The 15,570-nt window shown below is 34.2% G+C and overlaps 1 protein-coding gene across 1 annotated transcript in view; it reads right to left on the reverse strand.

The window, feature by feature from the left end:
- The window catches only part of LOC149790200 (uncharacterized), a 282,290-nt gene extending 267,163 nt beyond the window's left edge, over window positions 1-15,127 (reverse strand). The window contains exon 1 of the mRNA XM_089973419.1: window positions 14,832-15,127. The gene's annotated coding sequence lies outside the window, so the exon portion shown is untranslated. The remainder of the gene's footprint in view (window positions 1-14,831) is intronic.
- Between the last annotated feature and the right edge of the window lie 443 nt (window positions 15,128-15,570).

Below are 15,570 nucleotides of genomic sequence, written 5' to 3' on the forward strand. Positions count from 1 at the left end.
TTTCTTCACTTCGATTACCTTATGGGATACATATTACACAATTACATTTGCAAAATACGTCCCTTTACCTGACTTTCAATGCAGCGTAGATAATACGTGCATCCAGTGGCTGTGCGTATAAACACACCTTAAATGGTCAGTGCAGCTGCTATACATGTAAACTCACATTAAATAATCATTCCACTTGCCTTAAATAGTCCCTATAAAGTATAGTCCAGTATTATATTTACGTATTACCTAAACAGAATTCTTAAGCCAACGACTTAACAATCTACCCCAAAATCAGATCTCCTGATGTAAAGGATAAACGTTGAAGTAGGCTGTGCTATGTTGATACGACTTTAGACTAAGTAACAGAAAAAAGCAAAACAAAGTAAAATTGTAAAACTTAACAAATAATGTAATACTCTAAGATATAAAATGAAAATTAAAGAGAAACTTACAGTATTATGAATTATATCCAAAATAACCTTAAAATGTCAACAGTCTTGATGTCTCACAACAACATTGGCTAGAACTTTAGAAATTAATAGTAATCCCAGAATAATATTTATGTCGAGAGTCAGTCAGCACTTTGTACTTTCAAAGACTAATTAAAACAAAGTTTTCCTCTCACGCTATGTCTTATCAAAACATTAAACACATCTGATATCAAAACAAGAACATAGGGAATAAGAATGACGTCCTCATACAAAGCCCAACACCTACGTCGCAACAGAACCCACATGACTTAAAAATCCCATGGGAAATTGCCTCAAACTTGTAAACAGGTTCATTTTTACGGTAATTTTAAACGTTGTCAACACGAATATATAGCTCCAAAGCAACCTACAGTCAAACACCAAACGTAAAAGACACAATATAGATTGATAGGTATATTAAGTTTGTATTGCTTGATTAGTTTCTCAATGAGAATATGTTATGTATATATGTAATTTGTGACTAACCTTCGTCCAAAATCAAATTAATGGTCTACCTGACCAGTGACATTTATTTTGTAAACAACATAACACAGAGCTATTATTCATCAATGATTATGTTTTAAATATTCATAGCATTATTAATGGTAAGCCTTTTTACTTTAGTTTGAGTTAATGATACAGTTTAGGTTCTGACATTAGAAAATTCTAGAGAAAACATTTTCCATAAAGTTAGCTGAGAGTTTTTCCATACCAATGTCAAATAAAGGGGTATATAAAATTTTTTAATTAAGGATTAGTCATACATGCCTTAACATCCGAAGCATAATTAGACTTATTGTCATTTTAATATTTTTCTTTCCATTTGCGTGGATTTGTATATTCTAATTCTTTTTCATTGGAATTATAAAGTGCTCAATACTATTCTTGGATAAAAACATTAATTTGGAATTACAGTGTCTTCAGATAAGGACATTTTGGATTGTGTTGTTGTGATGCACCAAAAACTGTTAGCACATCGCCACATTCCAGGTCATTAGCTCATTCGTGATTACAGGTACATCAGCACACAGTATTGGAATTTATTTAGAATACCACTTGTATTTATTTAGAATACCACTTGAATTTTTTTAGAATACGGCTTGAATTCAATTGGAACACTATACATTTGGACTTTTAAGACGTTATGGTCTTAAACAAAGTAACAGAAAAGAGCTAAAACCAACCAGTTTTGTAAAATTCAATAAATAATGCATTTCCTTCCAGTAGTGCGAATCAAATAAAAAAATAGCCATATATTTCTAACACAAGTCCTAATGATCAAAGTTTTGAACAAACCTTAGTGATATTCCAAAATAAATTATTCAGAGTCATTGGTCTAAAACCCTTAACAAAAACAGAAAACATGAACGCACTTGCCCGTACTAAATATGGTCTTACCTATTTTGTTGTATGACGTTAATGACGATTGTTTAAAAGGATCAAGTATTAATTTTTTTAAATGTATATTCATACTTGTCTCATTCGACCGCAGACAGGCTTAGTCTGTTATCCTTTACTGGTATTCAAATGACCTGCGTGTAAATATGTGGTCGCACACCAGCTGGAAGAAATTTCAATCCTGCGTGAACTGCATATGTACTACATATTTATAATATTTAGGGATATATACAGTACATTCACAACGATCTAAATGATATTTAGGGATATAGATAGTACACTCGTACGAACCTAAATATAATTTAGGGATAAATGAGCGACGGCTTTAATAACCTAAATAATATTCCAAATGTATGCAGTAAATCTATAACAACCTAAATAATATTCCGGATGTATGCAGTAAATCTATAACAACCTAAATAATATTCCGGATGTATGCAGTAAATCTATAACAACCTAAATAATATTCCGGATGTAAATCTATAACAACCTAAATAATATTCCGGATGTATGCAGTAAATCTATAACAACCTAAATAATATTCCGGATGTAAATCTATAACAACCTAAATAATATTCCGGATGTATGCAGTAAATCTATAACAACCTAAATAATATTCCGGATGTATGCAGTAAATCTATAACAACCTAAATAATATTCCGGATGTAAATCTATAACAACCTAAATAATATTCCGGATGTATGCAGTAAATCTATAACAACCTAAATAATATTCCGGATGTATGCAGTAAATCTATAACAACCTAAATAATATTCCGGATGTAAATCTATAACAACCTAAATGATATTTAGAGATATAGGTAGGAGTAGGCTTTCCATAACAAGCGTGGTAAAGATCAGTTTTTATTTCGACACATCAAAAGGGAATATTAAAATATTTATTTTAACATTAAAAAATGTTTGATATGTTTGATCACGTATATGAATATCCCTCACTATACTACAGCAAGTTGCCGCGAATACAAAGTATCACCTTGGCAACTTTACTTTCCTGTGGTAAGGACTACGTGTTGACGGGCAAGGTGTAATTAATTTCATTAGGTCTCATCTGATACTGTATAATCCCTGCAAATTGAATAAATACAGGCTAGAGAGTCGGAGAGACAGACGCAAATAAACTCGTGTTGATTACGTTGTAAGCCTGCACAGCAATGATCTTGTCTTAAAGCCTATTTTAAGAAAACCAGTACGTACTTGATTAGCATTCAATGATCTTGTTTCAAAGGCTATTTTAAGAAAACCAGTACGTACTTGATTAGCATTCAATAATCTTGTTTTAAAGGCTATTTTAAGAAAACCAGTACGTACTTGATTAGCATTCACCACAGCAATCACGGTATCAGTGACAAAAATAACAAAAACGTTTAAGAACATGGACCAAATTCCTAGCACTACCGACACAAAAAAGTACACGTTCTTCATTATTACGTCAAAAAAGACTGATTACATGAAAATATTTTAGTATGTTGCCTTCAAAGGTGATGTGGGCTTTTTAACAGGCTCTACGAGAATGCTGCTGCGGACATCGAATTCTTGCCAAATGTACATATAATGGTCGAATTCGTACAAAATGCATATGTATTGGTCGAGTTCTCATCATTATGCATCTGTATTGATCTAATGCTTATCAAATGCATCCATATTTGTGATATTGATACACGAAGACAATCAGTGTCAAATTGAAGCCAAGCAAAATGTAAATAAAGGCATATTCCTCATCTCAAAACACAAACACCCACCCCACAACAAACAAATAATACGTTTGAAAGCAATGTCGTTAAATTATAAAACAATACAGTGTTTGTGACAAAAATATTTCACACTATTAAATCATTATGAACTAAGTTCCAGGATCCTCATTTGTCAGTATGTCAGTCTGCCAGTCTGCTAGACCTTCATCTGTCAGTATCCCAGTTTTGCCATGGACTTAATTTGTCACTATCCCAGTCTGTCAGAGTCTTCATTTGGCAGTATGCCAGTCTGCAAGCCCCTTCATTTGACAGTCTGTCAGGGCCTTCATTTTTCAGTTTGCCAGCCTGTCAGGGCCTTCATTTGTCAGCATGCCAATGTGCCAGGGCCTTCATTTGTCAACATGCCAGTGTACCAGGGCCTTCATTTGTCAGCATGTCAGTGTATCAAGGCCTTCATTTGTCAGTATTCCAGTCTGCAAGCGCCTTCATTCGACAGTCTGTCAAGGCCTTCATTTTTCAGTCTGCCTGGGCCTTCATTGTTCAGTCTGCCAGTGTGATAGGGCCTTCATTTGTCAGCACGCCAATGTACCAGGGCCTTCATTTGTCAGCATGCCAGTGTGTCAAGGCCTTCATTTGTCAGCATGCCAGTAATATGAGTAGCACATTACTTTAGTATTATTCCTGTCGAAATTAGATCCTTATATGTATAATGTCAATAATTAGTTGTCATATATTTCTGTTTCTTTATCTTTCTATATTTTTGTATATTCCGGCATATTTCTAATGCAGTTAAATGTAAGCAACTTATATCGACTGTCTAAACATTTACAAATATGAATCATTACGAATCCAATGCAAGCAAGTTCACGTAGAATAATGCAGATGAAGAAAAGTTCTGTTTTTCATTTTCATGCACTAATATAATAAATTGCATTTATATCAATAATTAAAGATTGAATAACTTTTGACATGTCCATGCTACTATATTGCGGAATTTATTACGTATTGAAATACACAGATGTGAATGCAAATTATGTACGTGATTATACTGAATTACCTTTATAAAAACGTCTTGATTATTTGCTGATAACAAATGTGGTGGCAAAGTTTCCTATTTGACCATCGGCGCGTCATCATGAACATCACGTTCTCTTTTTAAATATTTAAACGGGCATCATATATATGGTTACTCAAATGTAATAATTCAATATGCGGAGTTATTTTCCTGTAATAAGGACTATATGCTGATAACCACAGTAAGGACTACAGGGGATAATTACAGTAAAGACTACGGTGCGGTAACCCCAATAAGAACTACAGGGTGATGATCGCAGCAAGGACTACGGGGTGATAAACACGGTAAGGACTATATGGTGATAACCTCAGTAAGGACTACAGGGTGATAATCACATCAAAGACTACACGGTGGTAATCACAGTTGGGACTACAGGGTGATAATCACAGTAAGGACTACAGGGTGATAGTCACAGTAAGGACTATGGGATGAAACCACAGTAAGGACTACAAGGTGATAAATACATTAAGGAATACATGATGATAACAGCAGTAAGGACTACATGGTGATAATCAGAATAAGGACTACGGGAAGATAGTCACAACAAGGACTACAGGGTGATAACTACAGTAAGGACTACAGAGTGATAACCACAGTAAGGACTACGTGGTGATAACTACTGTAATAACTACAGGGTGATAATTACAGTGAGGACTATGGTGCGATAATCATTAAAAGAACTACTAGGTGATAATCATAGTAAGAACTACTGGGTGATAATCACAGTAAGAAATAAGGGGGGATCACCACAGTAAGGACTACATGGTGATAATCACATAATCTCTAGGAAATCGAAATAATGAAAAAGTCTATTATTAAACAAGAAAATAACCATGATTGCCCGAACCAATGGTTTTCCATATGAACACGAGTTAAGGTATTAGCTTGACGTCCTGTTAATAATTTTTTTTTTCTTTCTTTAAATCTTTATCCTCTACTCAAATTGGCTTTATATAAAGTTATCAGAATTTAGGAAAACAATCAGATTTTGATGCAGGTTTAAAGAACATTAATGACAAAGCGAACCGCTCCGACGGTCTAGTTGTTAGAGCGTCAACCTCGGATGCGGGAGGTCGCGGGTTCGAACCCCGGCCGAGTCATACCAAAGACATAAAAATGGTACTTATAGCTGCCTCGCTTGGCGCTCAGTATTAAGATGTTAGTGTTAGAACTATTTGGCCTGGTGTCAGGATAAAGTGACTGGGTGAGACATCATGCTTTATGACTGCGGCATGATGCCCAAGTGCATACATACATACATACATACATACATACATACATACATACATACATACATACAGACATACGTAAAATCACCTTCAAAACCAGAATTTAATAACTTGATGACTTTAATAAATAATAGCATCCTTATTATTGATCAAATCTAATGCATGCGTAATGACTGCATTAGGCTGATGAAATATTTGCCATTTTCTGTAAGAGTGTGGTGTTGGGTCAAATATGTATAGTTATGTTCTAAAGTGTTTTGGAGTTTTCTAGTCAGACTTTTAAATTTAGGCCAAAAACCATGACAAATGAATAGTCTGCAATAGTTTAGAGTATACCGTTCCCTAGCGAGAATTTAGCATATACAAAGATTGCTTCTGTTACTAAAACAATGAACAAGAATGACTCCATATGTTTACCAAACAGTTTGGTAAATTTAGGTTGGTTGTTTGATTAGAAGACATTACCTGAGAGAGGTACTCTTTCGCATGTAAAACATATCGGCAGATTGATTTCCCTTCGTTAGGTATCTATTGACGGCTGAAACGCTTTCTAGCTTCTATCAATACGGAGTCTTCTATCATTAACACCTCCTCTGACATTGCTGCTTATTCTAGTAATAATAATGTTAATAGAACAGCAACTACAAATGCTACTACAAAAACGAACACTGTTGCTACAACTGTAACATCAACTTGCACTGCTGCTACAACAGCAACCACTACTGCTAATATTGTTATTACAACAACTACCACTGCTGCTATAACAGCAACCACTACTGCTAATATCGTCATTACAACAGCTACCACTGCTGCTACAACAGCAACCACTACTGCTAATATTGTTATTACAAAAACTACCACTGCTGCTACAACAGCAACCACTACTGCTAATATTGTCATTACAACAACTACCACTGCTGCTACTACAGCAACAAAAAATGTTACTTCAAAAGGAACCACTACTGTTACTACAACAGCAACTGCTGCTGCTAATTCAAAAACAACTGCAACTGCTACTACTGTTACCACAAAAGCTGCTACTGCTACAGCAACGGTAACCACTGCCGCCACAACAATAGCAACCACTACCGATACTACAATAGCAACTGCTACTGCAAATACAATATCAACTGCTATAACAACAGCAACCACTGGTGTCACGACAATATACACCATTACTGCTACAATAATAGCAACCATTACTGCTACTACAGTAGCAACCACTATTACTACTGGTTCTACTACAAAGGGAACCATTAGTTCTGCAGTCGCAAACACTACTGATATTACTGCTACTACAACAGCAACCATTAATGTTACTACAACAGCAGCCACACTACTGCTACTACTGTTACTACAACCACAACCACTATTGCAACTACTGTTACTACAACCGCAACCACTACTCCTACTATTGTCACTACAACAGCAACCACTACTGCTACTACTGTTATTACAACAGCAACCACTACCACTAGCACTCTTCGTGCTCGCAGCTCTAATACAGTCACTTCGCACCTCTGCTGTCCCTACTTCGATCCCCAGTGTGCACACGGGTAAGTTGTCACCTTTCCAATGTCAGTGGTTTAGTCCTGGATCTCCGGTAACTTCCAGTCAGCATCCGGACAATATCCGATTCGCCGAGAATGGGACTCACCCACATTTCCTTTTTCTCAGATGGTGTATGTATACAATCCGTCTTTCGGTTTTTTTGTTTTACAAACTGTGTTCATGATCAAAACCGTTTAAAAACAGACCTCGTCTAAAACTCCTTGCCTATATTTCGACATACAAGAGTCGTGGGAGTAAGTCATTGTTAGTGTTATTTCGCATTAGTGTCGTACACTAGACATAGCTATATAAAGCAAACTTCATTTGAGTCAATTTGACAAATGGAAACCATAGTCTTGCGCGTATATCAACTAGTCTTATTGGTTTCTGTCGAGGGGCTGGCTTTGTCAATTATGAAACAAAAACCCACATATAATTATCGCGATTTCAAAAACAGATAAATATTTTAAAAGCTCGAACCCTCTGGTAGCTTTAATGAAATGTTAACTGCGCTCATGAGCACCTTTTAACAACAAACATTCAATAACAGACAGCCATTGTCCGAGAAAATTTATGTTTAAGTAACAAGCTCTGAATTTACGTAAGATTTCACTTTTTGACCAGTTTTATTGAAATGACTGTACCATTCAACATGAAGGAATAATATCAGGATTTTCAATTTTCAAAGACTTTAAAGCTCACCAAAAAGCAATGACCAAGCGGACCTATTGTTTTCAGGTGATATGAATGATACGATTAAATGCAATTATTGTCTTTCAGGCAATATGAATGATACGATCACGTATCATGATTGTTATTCAGGCAATATGAATGATACGATTAAATGAAAATATTGTCTTTCTGGGAATATGAACGATACTATTAAATGAGATCATTGTCTTTCAGGCAATATAAATGATACGGTCAAGTTTAATTATGTTTTTCAGGCAATTGTAATGATGCGATTAAATGCCAGTATTGTTCTTAAGGCAATATGAATGATACGATTAAATGCAATTATTGTCTTTCCGACGATGTGAATGATACGATTAAATGCAATTATTGTCTTTCAGGCAATATGAATGATACGATCAAGTTTGATTATTGTCTTTCAGACCACATTAATGGTACAATCACGTTTAATTATTGTTTTTCAGGCAATATGAATGATGCAACTAAATGCAGTTATTGCATTTCAGGGAATATGAATGATATGATTAAATTTAGTTATTGACTTTCGGGCACTATGAATGATACGATCATATTTAATTAGTCTCTTTCAGGCAATATGAATGATACGATCACGTTTAATTGTCTTTCAGGCAATATGAATGATACTATTAAATGCAATTTTTGCCTTTCAGGCACTATGAATGATACGATTTAACGTATTTATTGTCTTTCGGGCACTATGAATGATACGATCACATTTAATTAGTTTCCTTCAGTTATAATGAAATGTTATGATCACATTTAATTATTGTCTTCAAGGCAGAACACAATGTTACGATCATGTTTATGTCTTTAATGCAGAATGAAATTTTATGATCTCATTTATCTATAGTCTTTCAGACAAAATGAAATGATATGATCGTATTTAACTATTGTCTTTCAGGTAAACATTACACCAAGAAAACAAGCTAACTAACCAACATAGATCTTTCAGTAATGTTATTAAAGTCTCTTTCAGAGGATTACAATGTTGTTCCTACCTTCACCTTCGTCATGTACTAATAACCTATACAATAATTGTTTCATTTTTGACTGGTTAAAATATGAAACAATATAAGTGTATCGTCTAAGTTTAAGCATGTGATATCAACCTTTGACAAGTGTTATGTATATTTAATTTAATTGTGTGTCTGTTAGTTTTAAAATATTTTTATTCCATTACATGATATTGTAATGTAATATTCTTTACTAGACTTGATTTTTATCTTCAGAATTAAGTTCAGTTCCGTTTGACTTGATTAATTTATTTTAATTTATTTCATTGATGTAAATACCTAATAATAAAAACAGTGTATCTAGTTGATGACCTTAAAATCAGTGACAGTTTAGATAAACAACTTTTAAATTTTAAAAAAAAAATTCTTTCTCAGAATAAGAATCATTAAGTTGAGTCAAGGTCATACCTGGACTACATGACGTGAGGTATGTGTTTTTTCTTAAATGAACATGAATGTTTTCCAGAAGGATGAACTCTTGACCTCCATCCGGGAATCTGTTTTGCGTTTTAGTTAGTCTTATAACTGATGTTATGATAACAATTATATCAGAATTGCCTTAACACTTGAGAAGTCATGTTTTAGGTTGTGTAAAGTTTGGGGCTGAATTTTTATATTCTTCAAATTATTGAATTTCAAGTTATTGTTTTCTCTGGAAATAGAAAAGTAATCTGATAATTCTTGGCCAAAGATATTTACCGGAATTTATACGGAATTCAAACACTGGAATATTATTTTCTTTGATTCAACAAGAGACTGTTGACTCATCAGTACAACGCTGACTACTGCACACGTCATCGCCTTCCGTTTTGGATTTTCGTCGGGATTTGAACTGTGGTCTTTTCATTGACAGAACTTGTGTTTCAATTCTTGGATTACAATTTGGATTTAATTCGCAATACCGTAAAAAATTTTTTTTTTACTTTGTAGTCTAGGGAAATAAATTATATGTTAAATTCTACAAAGCTTGTTGTCTTCGCTCTTTTCTGTTACTTATTTTAAGAGCATATACTCGTAACACGAGTCAGCAAGGAAAATGGTCAGGATCGGTGTCCGTTTAGCAAATTCAATGATAGCATAACTTTGCTGATCGAAGGACGCTGATTCAAGTAACGTGTGTAAAAGTTTTCATCATAAAATCATCTGTTTGCAAACACTGAATGCTTTTATTCTAAATTAGCGAAGCATGTGTACATTAACAAAACGAAAAATTTTAATAAGAATTAATCGTAATAGTTCAACTTAGCTTTGCGTTCGTTCAATGAAAACACGAAACATATATTTTTAAAATTAATATTTTACTTTTTCATGCTTTCTTTCAATGTAGAAGAAAAATCATTATAATCAAAAGTAATATTAATGATTTATTTTAACGAGGCTTTCGTATAATGAGGGAAACAAAGAATTTCAATCAAAGTACACTCAACGCAATCTTTATCATTGACCGCTCCAATGGCTTAGTGGTTAGAGTGTCCTCCTTGAATGCGGGAAGTCGCGGATTCGAACACCAGCCGAATCATAACAAAGAATTATAAAATTGGCACTAGCATTTGCCTCGCTTAGCGCTCAGCATTAAGACGTTTGTTTTAGGACTCGTTGGCCTGGTGTGAGTATAATGTAAATGGGTGGGACACGACGCCCTAGTGTTAGACATTACTATCAACTGTCACACTGCAGACATCCTAGCGATATAACTGAAAAAAAAGTTGTAAACTACGTTATAAATCAAAATCACACACTAATTATCATTGATTTAAATTAAAGTACTTTGAATATTTCCCTTTTACGCGATGTTCTTTTAAGTTGGAAAATCACTGACTTCAATAAAAGTAACTTTAATATTTCACTTTTACACGATATTCGTTTAAGTCGGAAAATCACATACTTCAATAAAAGTACTTTAAAATATTTCCCTTTAACACGATGATCGTTTAAGTCGGAAAATCATTGATTCCAATCAAAACACCTTTAGTATTTCCCTTTTACACGATATTCGTTTAAGTCGGAAAATCATCGATTCAAATCAAGAGTAATTGCAATGGTTCTATGTTACGTAATATTCGTTCAATTACGACACTGAACGATTTTACTTGAAACTAATCATAATAGTTTGCACTGGGTGTCATTAAAGATTTTTCGGATAAAGATGAATGCTTCTAACTTTTATTATAGCGACGAGCCGCTTAAACCTAGAAGGTCCTAACCAATAAAATTCTAAACACGGAAGGTAATCACCCGATGAAAATTAGCATGTGCTAGTTAAACCCCTTTCCTTCTAACACGAAGTGTTGTCATCCAACTATTATAGGGGGGAATTCAGTTTAATCCCCAAAATATTCGGCATGGACTTGAATCATACTTTTCTTTCAATACTGGGTGTACTCTATTAAAGTGTGTATGTTATTTGTAAATGCGAGGGCATAGCATTATCGGAAATTAATTGGGCAATCTTGTTTGTTTTTGTGACAAACTTTGATTGAGACAAGAAAATTGCGGATTAAAATAATCGATTTCTTACATTCACCAACGTTACCAAATACGGAACAATTGCAATGCTATTGCACTCACCAGCGTAAACGAGATATAGATTTTTTTCATGTAATATATATATGCGTGCACTTTGAACTCGTTTGCTTTTATGTTTCATATAGGAAAATAAATATGCAAACTTGTCTCAACAGGAAGTGGACTAGTGTCAGATGTATTTGGGGATGAAGAATCCGAGAACCTGTCGTTGGAAAGAACTGAGCTGCGCTGGGCTACAACTAACTGTGGCTTGGATACCGTGTCAAATCTGGGTGCCGCATACAATGCAGCGCCGATGAAAAAAGCGAATATGTGTCATTTACATCCTGGAAACTTGTAAGCGCAAATCTAATCCTTAAGTTCAAAATCCGGCAGCTGTTGATATTCAAGAACTTTACTGAGAGTATAGTAATAAACAGAGAACTTTCATTAGTTTTGTTTCCCCATAACTTCCTTCTTTTATTCTTAAGTTACGAACATTCCGTGCAAGGATTGGCCTCATCAGCCTCCTGCGCACGCACAGAACAGAACCAGCCCATTCAACCCTCGGATGACAAGAGTGGTCCTCATCGACTCGACGGACGAACAACACAATACATTTCAGAGGGCAAACAATGAGTACTTTATTATTGTGTGGGGAACGTTCCAAGGCTAAGGTGGAAATTTGTTGTATGTCCGTTTATTTAAGAGAATACGTGTTATATTTCCTGTCGATCTTGCTGTGAAACTTTGAAATGACTCGATTTTTCAAAATTGTATAGATGAAAACCAAGTCTTAACATTTTTGCTATAAAATTATTCACGAAACTTTCTGACCTTTTGGTGTTTCTGAATCGGACCATTTAAAATAAATCGTGTTGCCGGCTATCATAAGCATAATCGCCGCCTTTGCGTCTAGATAATACTTTTTATTAACAAATATGGACAATTATCCTGGTAGCTAATAACACACACGTATATGTGATACTTTCATATTTCTATCGATTATGACGAATTCAGCTTAATGACCTAGTGAATATCCACAAAAAGAAAATAAAACACGCAATCATCATGTAACATATTTATAGAATGATCGTTTATTGTTTCAATAAAATGAAGTGCCTTACTTGAATGTGCTATTGATCAAGCATTAACTTTGAACAGTTTCCATAGTTATGGTATTAAATGCAGATTGGAGTGGTGATCTCCATATGGTGGTGGGGGTTGAATGATGAAAGTTTTGACTAATTGATAACGCATGATGGGATGGAAATATGGAAGTAAAATACGAGGGTTGGCAGCATCTGTGCTGATGGGACTTTTTCACGACTTGTATTTAGCCCTAATAACAGTCGCTATCGGTTTTTTTCTCCACATATATCGTTTTCATCGTAAAAGTATCATTATATCACGACCATATTTGTCATCAGCATCATCACTGGTAAAGTTACCATCATCATTGTCTTCACCATCGTCACCATTATCAGCAATAGATACCTCAGGACAAGAGAAGAATGTGTGGCATACTTTTTCTTTCAATTGTGCTACTTTGTTTTTTTTTAAAGAAATGTGATTGCAAGCGGTTCGTGTATGCTTGATCAATATATTAAAGCGACGATAGTTGGAGATTAATGAAACATACGTGAACATTGTGAATGGCAAATTTGTAAATGTACCAATAAAATTCATGGCATTGGAGGGTAATTTCTTAGGGTAAACATGTTTGTCCTTTCGAAGAGCAAACGTTTCCTCTGGAGCTACATTCTAATATGTTATACTACTACTACTACTTGCTGCTATTACTGATATTTACCCGGCTACTACCAATACTGCAAGCAATACAGCTACACTGTCTCATTACCAATATTAATAATATGTATATTTCATTTGCATTGCGTTCTTTACTTTATCCTTGATGAGGGTATTGTTTTGGGCTACCTGACATTTGTATGGATTTTGTTTGAAGATGGTTACTTCAATTCGAGTTCAGGACCTAACGTTGTTTACGAACTTTGAATGTTCTTGAAGCGATCTTGTTTACAATTTGGTGGAAAATTCCGTCGGATATTTTATATATACGATTAATTAAACATTTATCCATTCCTTCTCTAAATTCAGTATATAGAATCAATCAGTTGCACTTATTTAATACATTTATCAGAAATACAAAGTGCTGGTTTGCTTTAAATGACTAAAACACTACACTGGGAATATTGTGGACTCATTCAAAAACATTCTGAATTACATCATTGTGATACGTCAAAATCTATTTGTTCCTTAGCACATTGAAGACTTTTATTACATCAACACATGTACTACTGAAATTCATTCAGAATACTCTCTATTTTAGCATTTGTGATTGGAAATTTAGGATTATTTTGGTGTTTAATTCACAATACTGTAAATTCTTTTAAATTTTCATTTGTATTTTAGAAAAATCAATTTATGTTTATTTTATTATACTTGCTGGCTGCACCTGTTCTGTTACTTAGCTTAATGCCAGAGTATTAACATGACTAAACTGCAAATCCTAAAGCATGGAATTCTATAGTCACGTGATGTTACATTTATTGTACTGATTTGTATGGATATCTTCCATTATTTAATTATTCAGTCTGACTTTGTAGCCGGTGTAAGCATTTATAATATGACAGCTCTGTTGACATGTATCCATTGCTGGATTACGTCACTGAGATTATCCATGTGCCTCATTAGTTACTAACCTTTGGTTCGATAACTAAGTTTAGAACAACAAAATTGGTCCGGCATGAAACAGAGTTACTGTTAAAATCCGTTCTGTCTTGAGCATTGAACTGTACGTACCAAAATCACATGCAATCCTCAAATATTGCATTTTCATTTTATTGTAATTTTCAAAAGGTAGACTTCAATGAATAAAGTCCTTAAACTTCAATCTCATTCGTAAAACGGATCGATAGGAACATTCCGTCATCTCATCTTTGATAGTCCGCAGTTTTATGAAAAGTTAAAATAATATTACGGAAGAACTTATGTAGAGTACGTATATAAGTAAATTAGTGTCAAATCGCATTAATAGGTAGGTATGTTCGGATGTACTTACGTTTGCAGGTATGTATGTGGTTAAATTAGTAGATTGAAAAGAACATAATTTAAAATGAAAATTATGTAAGTAAATTTCATATATATACTCACCGAGTTTCCATCTCCATAATTAAAAATGTAGACGTAATCTTGTATGAATACGAATAGACAATGACTCACTTCAAGAACTTGCAGAGTTTTCTATGTGTTTCTAGTCTATATAGTATTTCATTTTTATCAGCTTTTCATTCTCCATCAAAAAATATTAACACCATCGTCTACACAAATGATATCATATGTTACTTCTATATTACTCCTTACGAAATTCTAAGCAGAGCTTCATGTCCAGTATTGCCGTTTCTCTACAGAATATTCCACTAACACCATCTCCCCAAATACCAATGAGTAAAAACGAACGTGCAATATTATAATGCAGCTGGTACTTCTGTACGTGTTATTAATCCACCTTGTTACATTTTAAAGCGCTGTAAATACTGTAATACTCGTATATTGCCAATCGATTCAGGCATTAAGTGATCAGTAAAAGGTATTTCTTACTTAAACTACTAAATGAATACTAATTAAAGCTACCCCTATATTATAAAGTACATAAGGTGCATTGTTCATCAATGTAACCGTTCTTGAGGCTTCTTCGCCAATTTATTTTTCTTCTCAAATGCCATCTTTTATTTAAAAGTGTACGGTACGTGCGCGCTTGTGCTGAAGTAATGTTTCTAAATCTGTCAAATATCAATACTGCAATAGAACAGAGTCTATTAGAACTAATGTAAATGTCGGTACGACATTGATTGATGGTGTAATGCATTAGACACGGATACTGTACGAAATG

This window comes from Sinohyriopsis cumingii, chromosome 10 (assembly GCF_028554795.1).
Source record: "Sinohyriopsis cumingii isolate HCF-2022 chromosome 10, ASM2855479v2, whole genome shotgun sequence".
In the NCBI taxonomy this organism is placed as follows: domain Eukaryota; kingdom Metazoa; phylum Mollusca; class Bivalvia; order Unionida; family Unionidae; genus Sinohyriopsis; species Sinohyriopsis cumingii.